At 49.5% G+C, this 22,189-nt stretch overlaps 1 protein-coding gene across 5 annotated transcripts in view; it reads left to right on the forward strand.

Annotated features, from left to right (window-relative positions):
• The window catches only part of LHFPL2 (LHFPL tetraspan subfamily member 2), a 153,898-nt gene that overhangs the window by 108,225 nt on the left and 23,484 nt on the right, over positions 1–22,189 (forward strand). The window lies entirely within an intron of this gene.

The raw sequence follows: 22,189 nt of genomic DNA on the forward strand, positions 1-22,189 counted from the left end.
GTCTGCGTCTGCGACGCAGGTCTGGAAGCCACGCAGGAGTCCAGCCGCTGGGTGTGCCAGACGCAGCACGGCACGTGCCACTCTGTGAGGACTGTCAGCGTGGTCTGCTGCACATGCACGACGTGACACTGAGCTGAAACGCACAGTAAAGGACAGTAAGAACAGCCGGAGAGCATCAAGGAGGGAGTGTGCAAACCAAGTTAAGGCAGTCTGCCCAGTAGGTGTATTTGAACTCAGAAGCCCACAGCAGACACACTTCTGTAGCTGAATGCCCACATGAAGTGCGTGGGTTCAAACATTCAGGGTTTTGTTTCTGGGAGCGCAGGCACCCTAGAGGGAGGTCGAGTTTTAGACAGATGGTTGTGGTTCAGAGATCAGCAGAAACGAATGGAAAGTCCTGGCCGCTGTCGGATTCAGAAAATGGAGAGAGAGGGTTATCAGGACTGAGAAACAGGAGGACAGAAAAGCTGAGACTGGTGAATATTAGATGTTACTCTTCATGACCCCAGCTCCCGTCCCTTGTCTGCTCTCTTCAGGACTCAGAGCTGGAAGCATTGTGACTTTACATTCTTAGCTGGGCAGCTCAGTAAGCTTCGTGTATGTGAACTAATAAAGCAAGGGTGGGAGGGAGCCAGGTGGGGGTGGGGGATTGCTGATAGCTGATTTTTCTAGTTGAATGACATTTTTCAGTTCCTTTTTTGATGGGAAAAACTGTTGTAATAAGGACATTTGTACATTTCACATTTTTTCCTTTCTTTCCCTATGAATGAGGTAAAATCTAAAATCTTCCATTCCTTTGCTCCACTAGAGTTACAGTGAAATTGGCCCTCTAGATCCGTGTTTAGGCAGAGACGTACATGAAATTTGCAAACACAGAAGAGTCAGGGGAAATAACAAGGCAGGACACTGATCCAAATTTCTGATCCTTTGGAATCAAAAACTGTCCGCAGCAGTGGAGGCCGACCGTGCCCCCAGGAGGCCATCCTCATGGCCATTTCTTAGCCTTCTGCACTTCTGAGCTCTGGACAACTTCTCATTTGAACTTTTGAAAAAAAAATCTCATCAGCCTGAGAGCTTCCCTGAAGCTTGATCTTGCTTCCTGATTTCCAGACAGAACTGAGTTTAAAACCTAGTAACTGGGTTCGTTTGTTTTTCTGTCTCCAAGGTGTTTGGCCCCATGTTAGTCCTCCCAGCCAAGGCGGGAGAGGAATACTTAGTTACTCAGATGGAACACTGACAGGAACAAACTATGGAAATGGTGACTTGACAAAATGTTGGCTGGGGAAGTCCAGTTCTCCTTTAAGCAGGGCTAAATGTTTCCCAAATTAATTCTGACAAAGTGAGTTTAGCATTCAACTTTCGGGAGTGTGTCGAAATGGCCTAGGATATTTTAAGTTAACTATCCATTTTTTTAATGTTTTTCTCATTTCTAACCTCTCCTGTGCATTGGGTACTGTACTTACGTCAAATATTTTGCTTTTTAAGTTGTGCTGGAGAAATTTTAATCTTACACAAATTACCCTGGGATGTAAATGCCATGTGATGTCTTTGATTGGATGTTGGGGTCAAACGGAGGGCACTATGTAGCCTTCCTTCAGGAAAGAATGGAGGGTTGTCTTGTTTTCCTCATTTGGTTCTTAGAGTGCATTCAGCTGACAACAACATCATAGTATATCAGGATAAAACGGCCCCTTGCCTTCACTGGGTTTTTGAGTGGACAAGACCGAGGCTTAGATGATGGATGTGTGGGCACATTGTTGAATGTTAATGGGCGCAGCCCTCCACTCTGTGCACAATCCTACTACTATTATTCAGTTTCCTTTAATGAGAAAAGAAAAAACATGGTGCATTTGAATGACATAGTAGACAACTGTGTGTCACTGAGATACATGTGAAACCCCGGTCAGAAAACAGGCAGTGAAGGGGGTCTTTGAGCACGTACTTGCAGGCTTTGTCTCCCAAAGAAAGGCTCGGTTGTGTTTTTGAATGGTTAATTAGGAGATATCTCCAATGTAGTGTTGCATTCTCAGTGAGTCAGATGACTGTTTTCAACAGCTTCTTTCGGACTCCGGCTCCTGGATAAAGTCACTATTGCCAAACCCTAGAAAGCTCAGATGCTGGTTGGCTCTGTGCTTGCGTTCTGATTCTTGCGTCCAAAGCCAGGCTGCATGGGAAGCAGAGGCCATGCTGGCTGAGCAGGAGAGGTGCTCTCGTGTCCGTGTGTGTGCATGTGCATGCGTGTGTGTGTGTGTGTGTAGAGGTGGTGGAGCTAGGCTGCGGGGCCAGCGGCTGAAGGAGGCCTCTTCCGATCCGGGAAGGTTCCCACTCAGCAGCGTGAAGTCCTGCCAGCCCTGCTGAGGGCCAAGGAATGTCTAGGAGGCGAGATCGTTGTCTGCAGCTCCACATCGCGGCCCTTGATGCTGGTGGACCCTCGGGAGGCCATGGGGGGCTCTGCCACCCTCGGCAACAGGCCCCGCGGTACTGACAGGAACAAGCTGTGAGACTGCTCTTGTCCAGGAGGCACCGTCCTGCCTCCTTGTTGTTTGTCCTCCTGGCTGCATCCACTGAGGACATCCCCTTGGTCTCCCAGGGGCCACCATCTTCAGCTGTTTAAGGTGCTCATTCTTACCATTGTACCCATACCCCAGATTGCTCTTTATTTTAATTGGTGGCCCAGGTAGTTTTTCAAAGGTGTGAAGTTTTACCTTTTCCACTTTGTGTCAGGTAATCTGTCTTTGGTATATAGCAGTTTTTCTATTTCATTTCTTTTCTCTTTATTCTCCCCCAACCCCATCACAGGTTAGTATTAATAAGTGGCTGTATTTCTAGCATACTTGCCCTAAGTGACCTTGTACAGACTCTTTAGACATGAGCTCTGTGGGCGGTTTGTCTTACCTTATGGCCAAATGAGTGACATGCTCAATTCTGTCTTCCAAAGTCATGGCTCTACAGCTCTCTTCTTTAACCACTGCCGCTGATATCATTTACTGAGTGTGTGCTAAGTGCTGGGCTCTGTGCAAAGCATTTTGTGTGTATTTTCTCATTTAATCTTCATATCAACTCTGTGAAGTAGGTAGTATTACCCCATTTGATGGCTAGGGAAATTGAGGCATAGGGAGGTTATTACTTGCCCAACTTTATTCTGCTAGTATGTGCCATACCTAGGGCTTGAACCTCACCTCAGTCTAGGTCTTGGGCCTTAACCACAAATGGGTACCTTCTAGAGCAAACTGTCCCTCCGGGGTGTTTGGCAGTCTCGAAAGACACTTTTTACTGTCACAACTGGGAGAGTGCTACTGGCATATAGTGGGAGGAGGCTAGGGGCCCTGCTCAACGTCCTACAACTTGCAGGACAAGCCCTGCTAACAAAGAACTATCCAGCCCCAAATGTCAAAGGTGCTGAGCTTGAGAAACCCTGCTATGTATGGTTCGAGCAGACAGCGTTTCTGTTTAACAGTAAGGGGCACCTTCCCAGAGAGGCTCTGAAACTTCAGTTACTTCAAGAAATAGTCCTTGTTTGCATAGTTACTCAAGAGGGAGAAAAAAATATAGAACCTTCTACAAGGAAAAAAATATTTTGTGAGATTCCTAACTTGTGAGATGGGAAGGATTTCTAACAGTTCTTATACCTGTGCTGTGATACAGTTAGTGGCACAGAGCCTCTCGCGTGGATGATTATGTTAGCCATTTTCTCTTCAGATCCTGCTTACAGCCTAATGCACACAGGTTCTCTGCAGGTTATCAGCAGGAAATTTTAAAATTGTGAAATTGCACGTGTTGGCCTGGTAAGATCCCGTGGGTCGGTGCTGCTCTTAGGACTTCACAGCCCCCCACCCCACGAGCCGCATGGACCAGCCTGGGGAGGAGGGCCACGGGAGCGTGGTCTGGGCGCAGGGGGAGCCAGGCTTGAGTTTCTGGGTGAGCAAGGCTGCATATAGGTTCTGTGTGGAGCGCAGCCTTAATCACAACCGTCTGTTTTTGTGTTCCAGTCATGTGCTCGGCCCCCCTGCTCATCAGGCAAAACCGAGCGTTCCCAGTTGGAGAAGTTTAAGGTCTTCCTGTTTGTCTGAGCTGCTGGCAGCGAAAATGTAGACATCTGTGCATTGTCCAGCTCATTTCCTTCCCTGCAGCCCCCCCCCGCCCAAAGCCCCCCAGCCGCATCGACAGGGCTGTATTGTTCCCATTCTTCCTCATCGTGACCTTGTACTGACTGTTTGTTGTAATCACTCCTCAGATAAAGAACTCCTTGGGACTTTTCTTTTCTCTCAAGTAGATGCTTGGGGCTGGCATGTTGAGCATGTAGCTAATATGCTGTGTGCGACATTCTGAAGTGCAAGTCATACCAGGGTGAGACTCACTTTTTCTTCCTGCTTAGCCATCTCCTTGTTGCTTTTTAGGATGAAATGTTTGTTTGGTGGGACACGAACGGCAGAGTGTCTGCCCCTGGTCTCTGCTGACTACCACACCCCCAGGACACATGGTCCCCTCATTCCTTCCCCTTGGACTGCTCCTTGTCTCTCTGGCCATTTCCTCGGATCCCCAGGGCACCTCCCCGACATCCCGTACTCTCCTTGCTCTGAGATCTCCTCTCAGCGCCTGCTGAGGACACATGATCTCCTCCCCAGGACACAGGTCCCCTCATTTCTCCTGCCCAGGACACATGGTCCCCTCCCCAGGACACATGCTCCCCTCATTCCTCCCCCTCGGACTGCTCCATGTCTCTCTGTCTCTCAGCACCTGCTGTATGCCTTCCGAGATTTCAGGTTCTTCCTGACTCAGACTAGATGCACAGTCTTGCCCGCATGTCCCTCCTTCTGTATTCTTGCTCCCGGGAATGGAAGCATTCAGGTGGTTGGGCAGAAATCTGGGAATCCTCCAGGACTCCTCTTCCCAGCAACCTCCACACTCTGCTAGGCCACGGCTGACGCTCCCTCTCCGATCTGCCCCTCTCACTGCTGCAGCTCCGCCTCTGAGCTGTTGTCACCTGGCTCGCTGCACGAGCTCCCTCTGTGGCCTCTGGCAGGCGGTCATGGAGGCACAGCTCTGCCTGGCCTCTTGGTGGCAGTCTGTGGGATCCGGGGCCCCACCGCCCCCTCAGAACTGTCCTGGTGATTACCAGCTCTCCCCAGACCCTGTGAGCCTCTCTGCCTGCCAGCAAGTGAAGTGCATACACAGACACACTCAGGGCACGTGTGTCCTTACTTGGCTTAAACCTTACAGGTATCCTGGAGGTGATCTTCTAAAAGGCAAACCTGGTTTTGTCACTTTGATGGTGAAGTTATTCCTCTTCATACTGTGGAGGACAAAGTTCCAAATCCCAGACCTATGCAGCCCCTCACTAGTTGGGTCCTGCTGTCTTTCCTGTCACATTCCTGCCTGCACCCCCTTGTGTCACACAACAGTGAATGTGCTAGCACTGTTCTCTGTGGCCTCGCCTGCCTCCTGAGCATGGGGCACCCTCTTCACTGACAATCTGAAGCTGAGTTCCTGCTGACTTTCCCACCCCCACCCCTCACCTCACGAGCCCATGACCAGGTGGAGGAAGAGGACTAATTGCTTCGGTGTCCCAGCCATGGCTCAGATCCAGGCAAATGCACAGACTTACAAAGTTAATGTTGATGGTGTGTGAATAGGATCTTTCACTCTCAGAAATGAGATCAGTTCACCCGTTGGTCTGGGGTTTGGAAGCGTGGTTTCTGAGGAATACCAGACTGGCACAACTTCTCTTTCTTTCTGATGAGGAAATTTGGGGACTCTTGCCCCTAATTAAATTGTGTCTTACATAAGATGCAAAGTTCCTAGTTTTCTCAATCATATCCATTGATGTCTCCTTCCTTCCTCTCCCGAAAGTGTCCCATGTGGTCAGGAGCTCCTAGAGAACTTAGCAGGAAGGGACAGCTTGTCGAAAAGGTTGCAAATTCCTTTTTGGGATCACACTTTATATTTACAAACTCCTCCCCTAATGTCATTTGTTTTTCCCTGAGCCAAATATAAATATGCACTTACTTTGTCAAGTGCAAGCTGCATCTGTGACTGGAGAGTCCCACCTGCGCCAGTGTTTCAGGCCCGGGGGGGCCCTGCACTCTGGAGCAGAAGCAGGTGAGGGCAGAGCAGGCCTGCCAGGGACACCCCGCTTGAGCCTCCGAAAACACTATGGGCCTGATGTCCCACAGAGCGTGTTTGTCTCTTGAAACTAAACCCAACGTGTTCTACGAGTTTCTTTCTTGATAGAATTTGGGTGCGTAAGCCAGACTCAGAGTTCATCCTAGTTCCTTGAAAGCATTATGAAAAGTTCACAAATAATCCTGTCTGTGAAAAGGTGAATTTGAGAAAGGGGAATTTGAAGTGGGGGCTGTTAGAATGTAGAGGTTAATTTTAATTCTTTTGTTTAAAATCCATCATACTAAGTAGCTGGCAGATAGGCCAGGATGAAATCTCATTCTCCCGTTTAGCCACCATTTCCGCTTCCATGGCCCCCAAAACAGGAAGGTTATCCACCACTTCGATTTTGCTCGAATATGAGGAGTGTCCACGCTGTCCAGCCCTTCCACCTTCCTTTCAGAAGCGTTCTCCAGCCATCCGGGGCTGTCCGGCGGAAGCAGGAATAACCCTCCTCTTCTTTTTCCCCAACTGCGGTTTTCCCTTCGATTCACTTCCCAGTCATTATGTTCCTGATAAAACCTTATCCTAGTTTTCTCCACATTCTCCCCGTCCAGAACTGCCTGCCCTGGTCCGCCACGGTGAGTTCTCAGAGCTGGTCCTGCCCCTCGGTGGCCCGAGCATGTGTGTTCTGTTTCTTGATTCCCCTTGAGAGCAGCGAGGGTCTCTGTTTCCTTCCGCCCATCCTGTCCTTACTTCGTGACCCAGTATGCTGCTCTGCACATCTTGGATGTCAGATCTTGAACAAGGTGTTAGTTTCTAGAAGGAACTGTCTCATCTTACCTCTTGAGAGCTTGAGTGAGCCCGGCTGCTAATCCCAGTGATAGATGAGGATAAATAAAAGCATATGAATATGACTTCTCCGGTTTGGGGAGCTGGCAGAATGAGACTCCTTGTTAAGTGCTTTAGTTTTAGCAGAGATTAAAGAGCATTATTTTCGAAGAAGGGTGAAGGAAAAAAAAATCAGGCAACCATCTGTTCTGGGTTCCAGGAGAAGGAAGAGCTATTTTTGCAGAATACAGACAGGTTCAGCATTACCTCCGAAATCCATTACTTCTGTCCTGTTAAGCTTCCGGGCCCTGAGTTTCTCCACAGGGGTGGGGTGTGGGGTGTGTGTGTGTGTGTGTGTGTGTGTGTCCAACTCATTCATCAGCTTGGTAGCACCCACACATAGCCGGCCTTCCAGATGGTCAGGGCGTTTTTTATTCCTACCCGTGTCAGTGTCACAGAGGCACAATAGGGTTTAGCCCTTGCTTCTGTGAATGGCCACCTCTGCTATAGGGCATTTGGGAACAAAGGTCAGGAAGTTAGGAGGCGTGAAACTGGATGAGTTCTTTTCGTGAGTGTTATTCTTGGTGTTGACATAGCTTTATTTTCATTGCCCATGCCTGCAGCCTGCCTGCCAATGTAGGATGTCTGTGGTTGACCGCCAAATAATTTGTCTTACCAGCACCTCTTACCCCTGGCCTTTGCTATCTATGATTATCAAATAATTTATCTTACTAGCACCTCTTACCCCTGGCCTTTGCGATCTGTGATTATCATTTCTAATCAGATCAGTTTTACTGAACCTTGGTAAAAGATTGCTTTTGACAGCAATGGGACCAAAATTTAAAAAAAAAAAAAATTTTTTTTTATCCATCCATGATCTCACTGATAATGCCAAGGAAAATTGAAAATCACTTTAAATTAATGTCAGCTTAGCAGCTTCATCACCAGGCTGTTGGGTTGGAGTGCTGAATTTTTAAACATCATTTGAATCACTTGGTTGATCATAACAAAACAAGACATTTTATTAGATCATTAATAAGAGTACTTATCAGAAATAAGTGCCCCTGGATGGATGCAAATCAGCCTTCTGGGGCCATTTATAACTGAGGAGAGAATTACATTGCCTGACTTTAATAATTCACCAAAGAACAGAGAATAAACAGCAGCAAATATTAATTTTGTAGGACAGTTTCATATGGTTTATGTTTTGAAATAAAAGGGATGTGACTTTTGACTCCTGCCTGAAACTAAACTCCTTCCAAAGGAGCATCTCCTGTTGCTGGCTTCTCCAGCTGGAGACTTCATACTAAGGAGCATTGGTGAATCAGCTGGTACCCTCCCTAAAATAGGTAAGAAACCAGCTTATAAATACTTCAAAACGATGAAAACTTTGTATTCTATTGTGTTGTTTGTTGTATGGCCAAGAAATTCTTCACGATCAAGTGTTTCATTTGTCTAGGACGGGTAGCAAAAGTACCTAAGAAAGAAAGCACCCTTTTTATGGCTGTGGATTTTCAGAACTGAAAAAGGGGGCTTTGATTACAGGATCCCTCTCTGAAGCTAAGGACAGGAGAGGGCCTCATTTGTCTAGCTGTTAGCCGAAAGACTGGAGTGGGGACGGCTCTGCTGTGTTTCCAAGAGAGAGAGATACTCCGGAGCTGTAAATGAAATGTCAGAGCTGCTGGGTTCCTCCATGGAATGGAGAAAACAAGACAATGAGAAGAGGGAACCAGTCTAGTCCACACCCTCCAACATTGGCCCTTGGACAAGTCCCTGTGTGCTGCCCAAGGGTATGTCCCCCAGCCCCTAGTCTACTCAGCACTGTGATTGGATGTGACCTTCTTTTCTGCCGTTTTTGTTTGGTTGTTTGTTTGCGAGCCAGTGCAGGGGCAGAGGGAAAGGGAGACAGAGAATCCCAAGCAGACTCCCTGCTGAGCACGGAGTGGGAAGTGGGGCTTGCTCTCACCACCCTGTGATTATGACCTGAGCTGAAACCAAGAGTCGGACATCTAACCAACTGAGCCACCCACAAGCCCCTCTCCTACCACCTTTAAACCACTGTGTTTGGCCTTCCTGCCGCGTTTCCCCTCTGCCCATCCCCCATTGGCCTCCCACTAGAGGAGAGTAGGACTCGGGGAGCTGCCTGCTCCACGGGAGCCCCTGGTCTGGGAGAAGGTGGTAAGAGGTGATCGGGTGCTTAAAGTGACTGCCTTATGGTACTGGAAATGACCGTGGTGGTCTGTAAGCCCACCCCTGTCGCTTTGTGCCTGAGCTGCTGAAGCTGGAGTAGTTCAGCAAACTGTGTGTTCACAACCAGTTAGGCGGGAGCCGACACCAGCACCCATGTTTTCCTGGCTTCCTGTCCAGTGCTTTTTTCCCACCTTTTACTTTGCCATTGGACCAGCTTCAATCTGTAGAGAGTTACTGGTGCTCAAAGATCATTTTTTGTGGCCTCATGGAGAAAAAGAGCCTTTTGAGAGCCCAAAAATAACTGTTGACCAATAGGATAATAATAATAATAATGCTTCCTATGCCCTAGTGAGGGTTTGCGGTTCTGCCTCACTTCCCCTGCGTGGATTTCGTTCCCCTTTGTGACACCTCGTGAGGCAGATACTCTGATCAGCCCACTTCAGAGACGTGAACCTCACACTCCACGGACACAGGGCTGGTCACGGTCAGGGTGACGGCGTTGAAGGAAGACCTGGCTCCCCGCCACACCCTGCCTGCTACTTTTACATGGAAGACTGCTGTCTGAAGGTGACGCAAATGGCTTCATGCCAGGCGGGCTTTAGAGAATAGGAGGCTCTAAATGGCCAAAGGAATGCCTCGGGCACAACCCCAGAAGTGGCCGTTCTGGTGCAGGTCGGGAGGTTGCGGGGGCCCGATCCCATTCGGGAGGGTGGGCCATGTACCGGGAACACCGGGCATGTGCCAGGCACTGTCTGAGCTCGTGATTTCTTTCAGCTTGCCGAGCCTCATGACAAGCCTTTGTGGTAGGTTCTGTCGGCACCCCATTTTGCAGACACAGAAACTGAGGCACAGAGGCACGTCTTGCCGAAGTCACCATCTAGGGTGTGGCAGAACCAGGATTTAAATCCAGGCAGTCTGGCCCCAGACCGAATCCCTCCCTGGTGCTGCCTTTATAGGGGATCTCACTGGTCTGCAAGGGCCGAGCCACCCGTGTTATAGGAACTCTGAGTGGGTGAGCCCACCCTCATCCTGTGCGTGAGCCTGAGAGACCCTCCCCAAAACACTGTGCAGCCCCCCATTTTATGCTGGAACCGGGAACTGTTAGCCACCCTGCTTACGGGAGAGCTTGGCAGTGGGGATGCTGGGAAGGAACTTTCTCTGCCAGATGATGGTGTGCCCTCCTGAGGCCTGGGGTGATCAGGTCTGTGGGGAATGGTTTATTGTCATGAAGTCTGTCAGTTCTTACGACTTCAGCGGAATATGTGTCAGCATCTTGGGGATGCCCCATTTTATTAACCAGCCAAACACGGTCTGTTTTTTTTTTTCCCTTCTACTGATTCCCCCAGGATCTCTTGCCTTGTACCTTTCTCTTACGGAGCCTTGTGGGTTCTCAGTGAGTCATTCCCTGCAGCTGACCTGTGCCGGGGACTCTGGTGCAGGAGCCCACAGTGGCACCTGGTGTCCATCACGCTGGACAGGTGTGTAAACCAGGACAGGCTTCCTCTTGGCCCACCCTGTGTCATCAGCCCTTCCAGGGGAGAAGCTGGGGAACCGAGGGCTGGGGCATGTCTTCTTCTAGAAATGACCCTAATGCCATTTCTGCTCCCAGTCATTCCAGCACGTTTGCTTTTGTTTTTTAAGCAGCCTGGTCTTCCGACACATACTCTCTTTTCTGAGACATCCAGTTGAATTTTCTCTCTGTTCGCTATGCCTCACTATTGTTAGAAACTATAACAGTAAATCCCTGTTTCCAGAAAGTAAGTACTGGGTCATATGATCAAGTACAAGGGTTCGGACTTCCGACATCGGGGGTTTGCCCTGCCCATCTTGAACTTTGAGTCTGCGCTGACTCCATCTAGAGTGCAGTGAGGAAGCCTCCCGGGGCCTCGTCCGCCTGGTACATTCCTCAGTCGTTAGGCCAGCCCGGCAGTGTAGGCCAAAGCTGTTGCCTGTATTTCGGGACTGTTCTTCCTTTGCAAGTACCTGAAGCTGCTGGCAGCTGTGTATTGAGCATACTTTTCCTCGAAGTGTGTGTATCCCTTTGGGAGCTATGCTTAAGCCCAACTGTTTCCAAAACAGTTTGAATTCTAAATATCTGGGGAATTCCTCTAGTTAATAAATGAAGGAAGTTTAAACCTGCTTATGGTTTTGAATTTGGCATTCTCATTAGGGAAAGTCGAAAAACGCTGGATAGCTTGATCTCTGGCTGTGAAGTCACTGAACTGGACAGTGGTTAAAGTACTGGGTGTGGCTGCAGTCTACAGATCTGGCTGGCTGAGTTTTTTAGAGGTTTCAGAAAATCTGACATTGCAAATAGTGTGCACATTCGCGATCACACAGTATTTCGTGGGTCTTAAATATATGAAAAGGAAGGCTCTAGAGAGGGGAGTTTTTTGTTTGTTTGTTTGTTTTTTTGAGAGGGGAGATTTTTGATGCCTAGAGTTAGAGTCGTGTTTGTGAGCACCCACCTTGTATGTCTTACCTAAACTGCGTGTGTGTTGGGTACATAAAGCCTTATGCTGGTGTCCGTCCCCTGCCTAAGCTCGCGGGCACTCAGGAGGTGTGTACACACCAGACCGGGGCGGCGGGGCGGGGGGCAGGAGTTCAGACCATGGGCTGCAGGTTGTATCTTCAGCTGCAGAAAGCCAGTATCGATGTGAGTGAAGTAATACAAAACGAGTGTGAGCCTTTCGGTGATGCTCTTGGAAAAATGAGCATGGTCTACACTAGCCTTTGGCCTTTTCCTTCAACTCTTTCAAAAACTTTTTAAAATTCCACTGCTGTTTAGCAGTACCGGTTAGAAACAGAAGTAACTTCAGTGAGGATAGAAAACGTCTGCAGAGGAAAAGGTGAGCAGTGACTAGCATTGTCTTGGTCTTCGGGTAAATCCCAGACTATCCTCTCGGTTTTTAAGGATGTGGGTTGTCTTGCATCTTTAGGCCCAGTTCACTGATGATATCTTTTAATGGCTAATTAGAAATACCATCACTCTGCTGAGGGCTTTGCACACAGACCAGATGGCAGCTGGTAGCACTGTGATGGGCTTGTTTCAAGGGGTTTCTGGGTGAATTGGCAGAGGTGAGGAGGGGCTCCTGACCTGTGCCCTTCGGGAAGTTCCTGGGTAGAGTTTCGGTCCACAGGGGGGAGCCATTTCTCTGAGTCATGCACCTGCGCGATCCCCTTGGCCTCTACGAGGAGGTTTCTGTGGCACTTCCGCTCACACCATCACCTCCTTAATGGCTGGCAGAACCTTGGCACCAGGGCCCAGCTGGAACATTAACCACCCTGGTTTTCTTGTCTTAATAACACTAATGGGTGAGATTTTCAGTGCCAGTGGGAGGGTGGGAGGTTCAAGGAAAGAACTGTTTTTGCTGGTTTTTAACTACCAGTGACTGTTTCCGGATTAACGTTTTTGTCTGGCACTTATTCCTGAGTTCATAAAATGATACCATATTCCTACTTAAAAAAAAAAAAGACTTGGTTCAAAAAGAGGCAATACTGAAATATTAAAAGCTTCATTTTTAAATGACAGATATTCTCAGGAGTTGTCAGAAGACTTCCTCGTGGAAGCCACTGGTTTTCACCCCCAGCACGCGCGCGCCTTTGGCAGCCCCGCGTCCTGGGCAGCCTTGACCTCTTGTTCAGCAGCTGTAGCCTCAGGGTCTCAGTCCTACCCTCTGATCCCCTCAAGGATCTCTTGTCCCGTGTGTCAGTCCATAGCCTCACTCCAGCCCTGTGGCTTCCAGTTCCTTGGAGAGACCCGCCCTGATGCAGGGTGCACACCAGCCCCGGCAGCCCTGTGCCCTGGCTTGGGCCACTCCTGCAGGGACCCGAGGGCGGCTCCGACCCAGCCTCCCCCTCAGGCTCTGCACAGAGCTCTCCTGCTTGAAGGGACTAGACTAGCCTTTGTTTTGGCTGGTGGCTGCAAGGAGGTGGCTGGAGCCACCCCCCTGGGTGGAAGAAATAGAAGCAGAGAAGGGAACGCTAAGGCAGCGCCAAGTGACTCAGGGCTCTTTGGTAAGAGACCTCTGGGAAGCGCCTGATGTGGGAAGTGAGTCTTCAAGCTGGTCCTCTGAGTCACTTTATAAATGTCATTTATTCACAAGGGAATTTTTCTTTTTTCTTAGTACTTCCATTTATTAACCTAAAATTAATACAGTAAGAGCAAATCCCTTATTGGAGTAGCTCACCTCACTGAACTGTACAGTGAGCACTCCTGAGACAGTGGCCAAGCTTTAATGTTTCTCATTTCTAACTGTTTAATTGCCAGAAATTCTTTGCCATGAATATGGTAGAGGATGGTGAAATGGAATTGAACCTGACCCCAGAGAGAGCTGGGACAGGCAACTACTGGGATTCCAGCAGGAGCGCACCCCTCACATCTCAGCACTGGCAACAACAGGGTTGGTTTGGGGCCCACACTGCCTGTTTATCAAGGATCAAGGGCCCGTGCTTCATGCTGTCAGGGACCCAGGCTGATGGGGAGGCCTCTATCTGAACAGTTTGTGATCTCAGGGGAGAGGTAAGCGAACTGGAGACCAAGGCACCAGCTCCTAAACTCTTCTGCTTAGAAGTGGCATGTGTCACTTCTCACAGTGGTTTGCCGAAGCAGTGCTCTGGTCAGGCTTCATGGCGGTGGGGCTGGAAAATAGGGCCCTCCTCCAAGGACAGACAGAGTATATTGGAAAGAATAATACAGTCTTCAACAAAAGCTTCCACAGAAGCTTCCAGTCAGAATGGGACTCTTATTCTAGTTGATTCTTGGGGTTTTCTGGGTTTGTGTGAGAGACTCAGAAATAACAGATGGCATAATCCTTTCCGTTTATCATGTTTGGTTTTTCTCAAGCTGTTGGAAGGGAACCTGACTGATGGCATTGTATCTCGTGAACAGCAGTGATTCTTTCTGCCTCTGTACGGAAGGGACTAGAAAGCCTGCAGTTGCTGTGAGAATGAACATCATGCTCCCCCGTGCTGGGAGAGGCTGCCCAGCTGTCCACTTAGACAAGCCAGAAGCCTGTTTCCTAAGGGTTATTTATTCTCAGAGTTGAGGCACTTAAACAGAGGGCATTTGGAGTCTCTGGTGTTCATTGGGTGTTCGTGAAGAAGGAAGTTATATATCTTGATTTTTATGCATAAGTTCTTCTAAGTTATTTGTTTTCTATCCCGTGTTACTTTTCTCCAATAAAACACTCTACTTCCTTATTGATCCTGAAAAAACTCACAAAGCTCACTTTAAGACTTACATTTTGCCTGGTGTCACAGAATTCATTATGAACTTGAGAAACACCTTTAGTTTAAAATGATATACAACAGTGACATTAAAAGGCAACCCTTGAAGTTCAAGCTCTAATTCCACTGAAATAAACCAAAGACATGTGGACTGCACAGTACGTGGAGGGCACAGGCAGACGGCCCCTGGCTTACAGCACGTAAGAGCTCAGACATAAGCATCTGCCTCGGAGGTGGATTCTTCAGTCTCTCCTGTTCGACAGAGTTGAAGACCCATAAAGAAAGATGTGCTTTCTAAAGATTTTTATATGGTGAGGTTTGTACAAGGAATAAAATTAAGAAATAAGGTATATGGGCTTCAGAAATCTTAAAGAAGGAGTCATGTAGAGAACAGGACCAGACAAGTATACCTGCTCCCTCTGGCTGCTGCTGTCTCAGGGAGGAAGTGTCAAAATGGCACCTTTAGAAATGGGTGCTTAGCAAGCAGACGGATTAGACACAGGAGGAGCAAGAGTGGGCATCACGAAGAAGTTGTGAGGAGCAGGGAATTAAAGGACACACTTGACAGTGCGCACAAGCTCACTGGGTGCTCCAAGCCTAGGAAAGAAAAGGCTGGTTCATTTGCTTTCGGAGGTGGGCCCTTGCTGCCCTGGAGGGGCCGTCAGGCACCAGACACTGCTAAGCGGGTCAGCCGGAGAGGAAGACATCTGGTAGGGGGAGCCAGGCTGGGGTGAGGTGGTAACCAGAATGCCTGCACGTTCCCTAGGTCTGCTTGGGAAGGTCCTTGAGGTTTCCCGGCGCTTGGAGTGGCCAAGGCCACCCAAGCATGTACGGTGTGGACAGCCCAGCTCTGGAGGGGGGGAATCTGAGAGAATTAAAGGCCCTGTGGCCAGACTTGCAGTTGTCTGCTGTAATGTAAGGCCCTCGGGGAGGAAAAGACGGGAGCGGGTGACCTCCTGCTCTTAATCTCCCGAGAGCCCCAGTCTGCCATTTGCAGGAGAGAGATGCCTGAGAACAACAGCTGACTTGTGTGTGTGATGCAGACGGATTGTCAGCGCCCCTGAAGAGGCAGGGTCAAGGGCACTGTCCTGAGTGTGTTCACTCTGGCAAGTTGGGATCCACGTCCTGTCAGCTTGCCATCTTGGGACATACAAACTAGCCTGGACCTTAAACAGAAATTCAGAAAAACGACTAAAAATATACTTAATGTAGTAAATACTGTGAATGTCCATCCAGATTGTAGAACTTGGCTTACTCATTAGATCTTCGTAAGAAGCAGTGGCTTTAGCACTCTGTTTTATGTTGCACCTACAAATGTCAAGCCTGCTCTGTGCAGGAACCTCCAGAAAGGGGTTCTTACCATAAACACTGCTGGCATTGCCTCTCAGTGGCTGCTGGCCCAGGCCCCGCAGGCCAGTCAGCGGCATCCTTGGCCCACTAGCTGCCAGCAGCACACACCCCCCCACCCCAAGTTGTGACAAGCCCGGGATATCTCCACACCTCACCACTTGTCCCCTGCAAGGGGGAGGGGGCAGAATTGTCCTGGTTGAGAACCAGGGCAAGAGTTTCCCCAGGTGGAGTCAGACCAGAGATGGGGAGGGAGCGAGGAAGGAATTGCGGCCGTGAGCGGGAGGATGTGAGCACGCGGAGACCAGAACTCCAAGGCCAGCAAGGCCAGCGTAAGGATTAGTGCAGTGTGGCCTCTTCTTAAACATTGTCAAGAGGATCACATTTCCATGGGCCGCGTGTTTGAGGGGGTGGCCAGGGCAAATGAGAGTTCGCCAAACCGCCTTTGGTAGGTGATTTTTTTTGAAAGCCGTGCAAGGTGCTGAGCTTTTTGGACCAACCTGGTCCATCAGTTCTGAGAGCTGCCGGTGGGCTCTGCAGAGAAGGCCTCAGACGCTTGAGCTCTTGGCTGTTCTGCAAGGACTACTGGACAGCATGTGAGTGGGGAAGCAGCTTGGGTCCCTGCAGATTGACTGGCCCTGTGACTTCTGTGATGTCAGGAGCTGTGCCGAGGACAGGTGGTCTGGCTCTGTCTTCCTGAGCTGGGCAAGGCCCACCCCTCCATCCCCCCACCCCTGCCTTGCCTCTTCTCCTCCGCCCCCTCCCCAGCTCCAAGTCACTGCCAGGGCCAGCGACGTCCCCGAGTGTGAGGCTTCCCCTGCCCCCCCCTGCCCTGACCCAGTCTCAGACGTCACTGTGCAGAGAATCTCTGGGGGGCTTGTTAAAAACACACTTGCTGGCAACACCTCCAGAAAGTTTGATGCAGCATGTTGGGACCAGGGACTGAATGTTTTTAAAAACAGATGGCCTACATCTCCCTCTAGGAGATGGGGGGTGGTCCAGGGACCACACTTCAAGAATCAGCCTCCTGGAGGGTCTTTCCAGCCCTTGGAAGGCAAAAGCACATAAATTCTACTCACCTAATCCTCTTGTGCTTCTAGAAGATCCTGGGATGGAGACCATGCTGCCAAAGAAAGCACCAGTGACGTGAGCGCAAAATGCAGTCTGCTCGGAAGCGTGCTGGTCATTTGGGTCACGTAGGTCACTGTAGTACATTCATTATTTAGTCTTATGACCACAAGATTGAGATAATTAATGTGTTAAATTATCATTAAGCTGTCTATAATGATTGATAATAGCTAAGGTATGTGGAGCACAGTGAACAGGAGGCTGTGCTGACCACTCTGCGTATGCTCTCGCCTTTATTCCTCCCGGCAGCCTTGGGAAGAAGATATTGCTGCCCTTTTTTTGCAGAGGAGGAAACTGAGGCAGGCCGAGGGGCAGTGTAGATAGCCTGCCCAAGGACGCACAGCTGTTCAGTGGTAGAGCTGAGGCTTGATCTGGAGTCTGTTTTCAAAGCTCTTAAAACCCTGCCATCCCAGCTTACACCATGTAGTGCCCTTTGCCCAGTGCAGTACCACCAGTGCCCGTTGCCCCCCCTCAGACTGGTCGAGGGCAAGGTCCCAGGGAGGTGGCCAGAGCCCGGGGCCGTCCTTTCTGGAAGAGGGGCACTCTGAAGTCAGCAGAAAGATGGCCCCTCCTTCTCGTCACAACATCCCCAGGCTCCAGTCAGTCCTCCTGGAATGGGTGGCTCCTCTGTAAGGCTCTGTCCTGCTCCCCAGGCCTGCAGAGCTGTCTGTGCTTTCAGCTGTCCTACCTAAAATGTGATTCCATTTCAAAGAAAGACAGCAGATATTCCTTAGACGTACAATCCCTTTGGTAAAGGACTTTTTAAGCTTCCCGGACACGGCTTAGGACAGGGCTTCTCAACATTGCCATCAAAACTCCCAGGAAGTCTTCCAAACACACAGAGCCCTGCCCAGCTGGCCTCCTGCATGCTCCCTCACCAAAATTCTGATTTCTTCAGGGCCACGGAGTTGTCTGTCTGCCTCTGTCTATACATAAAATACATACATATTAATACATGTACACATATATGTATTTGTATATGTCTCCATATGTGTATAATCACTCTGATTCTGATGTGTGCTCAGTGTTACTCCTCCCAGATGTGAGGTAGTGGAATAAACAGCATCATCCGCAGTGGAGTCTCACCAAAAATATTTAAGCTGATTCTAAACTAGCCTTTAGATTTACCCTCGTTTCTGTAAAGCAGGGCATAGAGAACACTTTAAAGGACATCAGGAGGAAATGGACAAATCCAGATTGTTGGGTGTTCTGCAAGGCAGCTGGCCTGGTATCTTCAAAAACATTTCTCTGTGTCAAGGGAAAAAATGCAAACAGAGTTCAGGGTGAAAGGATTGTTTTCTACTAAAGAAACAAGATACAAAACCAAATGCAATGCATGAGCCTTGACTGAGTCATGCCTTTAAGAAAAAACTATAGAAAATGGGGCAGGATAGGGACACTTGAGTGTGGCCCAGGCTTTGGATAGAAGGAAGGTACTGTCAGGTTTTGTGGGTGTGTTAATTTTATTGTGGCCATGTAGGAAAAGGGCTTTATTTTTAGGAGGTGTATGCTGCAGGACTTAGGGCTGAAGTGACAAGACATCTGTGACTTGTTTTCACATGATTCAGAAGAAAACGTCTGAGTGTTAGCATGAGGCTGGATACGAGCGTCGAAGTTGAATGTTCAGGGACTGTTCTTTTCAACTTGTATCTTTGCCAGTTTTCGTAGTAAAGTAGAAAAAGATGAGCACCTGGGTGGCTCAGGTCATGATCCCAGGGTTCTGGGATGGAGCCCTGCATAGGGCTCTCTGCTCAGCAGGCAGGCAGCCTGCTCCCCTCCCTCTCTCTCTGCCTGCCTCTCTGCCTACTTGTGACCTCTCCTTCTCTCTCTGTCAAATGAATAAATAAAATCTTGGAAGGAAGGAAGGGAGGGAGGGAGGGAGGGAGGGAGGGAGGGAGGGAGGAAGGAAGGAAGGAAGGAAAGAAAAAGAGAACCAAGGTGAAGAAGCAGGCTTGTGTCCTTGAAAACTCTGGTACGGTTTCATTCCCGGGCTTCGCGGCTCCAGTGCTGGCAGCACACTTGGCCTAGCTTGTGACACGCCGGAGTCAGGTCCTCAGTGCACCTCTGCTCCTCGGCGTCTGCTCCGGTCGTCTCCTGGCCAGCTGGCCCCGGGTGGTTGTGCTCCCCCTGCACCTCCTACCCTGCTCGCTGACATCAGGAAGCTGCCAAAGATAGGCCCCTGTGATGGAAGCGACAAACCCAGCTGAGTTCAGCCTACTACCTGCCCCCTTGTTTAAATAGGAGGGCTTTCAGGAGACCAGCCGTTTGTCAGTCGCCCCTTGCTCTGCATTCTGATGGTGGGCCGTTGTGAGAATCCTAGCATCGTTTTCTGAAAGTCAGAGGACTGTCCAGATGATCCACAGCTGTCAGGGATAGGACAGTAAAGTCAGCTGTTCTGGAGTGGAAGTGTATGTCGTGGCATCTGCATGGAATGTCAGCGAGGGCCTGGTCTTATCGAGTGAGTTGTGAAGAGGCAGGGAGTCGGGGGGACGGCGGTGGAGGTGTGTTGAGCTCTGTGCTGGGATCCCCACGGTTCACAACATCTGTCATGAGGATCTGTGTCCCCTTTGATACGGATGTTGTGCCAGCAGGATTCTGTCCTTGCACATGTGACATGGCCAAATGGGGGCATTCTACAGAGCACAGGTACCTGGTGAAGCCCATTGATGGATTTCTTGTCCTGTCGATCTGAGGACTTTTCTCGGATCCCCAGGAAAGCCGGTCAGTCAGCCGTGTATAGTATGGCCATTCCACTTGTAGTAATTATTAGCAAACTATTAGGCTGGAAAGAGCAAAGCATGTTGTCTCCCTCTTCCAAACAGGTGAATAAAAGCCTCCTTCCAGCCACTGATGGATGTGAGAACTTGGTGAAGTAGAGGGCGGATCGTTTTAGCACAGACGGACAGAACTATGTTTTGTGAACTTAAGCACTTGGCTTCCTAAATAATCCTGCCCTAGATTTGGTGCGGACCATTTTGCTCAGCCTCGATGTGCCACCTTCTGTCCTCCTGAAGTTTCACATCCTTTGTCCTCATAAGTGGTGACCTGAATGCAGGCCTGACTCTGAGCCGAGCTTGCTGCCCGGGACAGTGGACACATGACATGCTCATTAAGCTCCAGGTCACCTGAGAGGTTATAGCAGAGCCCTGAGGCTCCATACGAGCACAAACACAGAGAAGTTTGATGTTCATGTTGAAAATTGTCCATTAAACAGAAGAGGAGCAGGGATCGAGATTGGCTAGCACATCAGGGAACTGGTTTTCTAATCAATGAAAAGACTTTGTAGAAGCCTCATCTTCTCACGGGCTGGCCTTCCACTGGCCGGTTCCGGGTGGGCGCGAGCCTGGTGGCCAGGCAGGTTGGCACGCCATGTGGGACCTCGCGGGAGTCATCACTGGCTTGTTAATTGTTCTCATTTGGAATGATCGTCTCAGGCTAAACAGTCTCTTCCAAAGCTTTTTGGACTAGTAACTTTTTTCTCAAAAGGCATTTCTAGTTGGTGGTATTTGGGGTTGGGTGGGGGTGAGATGAGCAAGAGCGAGTAGGTTCTCCTTCTGGCCTAGTGCTAATCTCACAGTTGAGTTTGGCAGCGGGGTAGGTGGTGAGGAAGTAGGAAGAAAGACCAGGACCCACCCGTGAAGCTCACCTGGGAGGCTGACAAAAGTGACGTCACCCGTCTCTAAATAGCACCTGCTTAATGTTTGTCTGCGTGTAGTGGCCAAGTTTCTGTCACCTGCCCTCGGCTTCCGGCCGTCACACCGTTGTCTGACCCATGTCCTCTGTGTTCTGGGAAAGGCTTCTGAGGGAAAGGAGGTGATAGTTATTGAGTGCTGACTCTGCCAGACACTGAGGTCCTCTGACAGACTCATGATAGTTTCTCGAAGCAACACTGTGAAGCAGGATACCTAACCCTTGTCATGGGGGTAGGTGAGGAAGCTGAGGCGTCCGCTTGGCCAGCGCGTGGTGGAGCTGGGCTTGGAACCCAGACCCGACAGGACCCAAAACTCTTAGAGTGGAACCCACTCCTCCCTTCACCAGTGCTCAGCAGAGCTGCACTCCACACACGCACACGCACGCATGCACGCACACACGCACACTGACAATTATGAAGGACCTGTGTCCTTAGTGCTAGTTAGGTAATTTCCTAAAACAGCATCTTGGGTAACTATAATGATGTGAGGATTTTTGAATGTGCCATGTTTTATGAGATAAATAGTAATCTCTCACTGGCATGTCAACTAGAGTGGTGACGAAGCTTTGACTCTGGGCTTCCTTATTTCCCCACTGCCCTTCTTCTTTAATAACTCCCTGCCCTACCTCACTGCCAGCACACCAGGGGGCTCTTTGTGGTTCTCATGAGGTTGACATGACCTCAGTTAACAGTGTCTAATCATTCAAGGCACAGCTTTGTGCCCAGATGTCAGATGTGAACTGTGTGATTCTTCCTGACCTTGAAGAAGGGACAGCAGATGGGAGCACGGTACCGTTTCAGGGCTCAGGCCCCTCTCAAGGAGGTTTGAGCTGTTAGAGCAAAGCCCTCTGGTAATGAAGCCATTTGTTCCTGGGAAGAGAATGAGCCCTTGTGAGACCAGAAACAATGGACATGTTGAGTTGCAGACCTGGGGTGAAGGGAGGCTCAGGCAGAGAGGCACATGGGCTGAATTGGGATGGTTCAAGGAGTGCATTCTTCCTAGGCGAGTTTCTGTTGTCAACAAGTCTACTCTGTGGTAATGATGATACTTAGTCAGTGGTCATTAATGCCTCTGTTTTGAATGATTTCCCCAAGTGAGTAAGTCATGAACTCTTCAAGGTTTTCTTATTTTTTTCTTCTATGAGTTTTCATTAGTGTAGTTGTTTTGTCCAGAAATCACCCTGTGAGAAATGAATAAAAATAAGTTTGGGGAACAGTGTGTTGTTATTTTTCATGGCAGTGTTTACTTTTATATTCTTATTTACCTGTGAAGCAAACCCTCACTCTTCGGTCTCTGCCACTAATTTGATTCCCAGGCAATAAAAGTGGGTGTTGCTGCGCTCACTCTCTAAGCAAAAGCTTTTGGTGCGCATTTTTCAAAACTTACTTCATCTACTACCAAGACAGCGGGCAGAGAGTCCCTGTGAGCTTTATAGAACCAGAGCCCGTCTGCTGCCAGGGTTCATTGCCTGCCAGCCCTCTCTAGATGTATCTGGATCTCCGCGGTGTTGACCTTTTCTAGTAAGAGATGCTGGAGCGGGAGTCCGGTCCCAAGAGTGCGGAGGCGGAAGCTCCAGGGCCAAAGGGTGCGCCTGGGGCGAGTGCAGGACACCCCCCCCCACCCCACCCCCACCCCCACCGGCGGCAGATAAGGGAACGGCCACACACTGTGTG

The sequence above is a fragment of the Lontra canadensis genome, unplaced genomic scaffold, assembly GCF_010015895.1.
Source record: "Lontra canadensis isolate GAN:19392208 unplaced genomic scaffold, GSC_riverotter_1.0 scaffold4, whole genome shotgun sequence".
Taxonomy (NCBI): Eukaryota; Metazoa; Chordata; class Mammalia; order Carnivora; family Mustelidae; genus Lontra; species Lontra canadensis.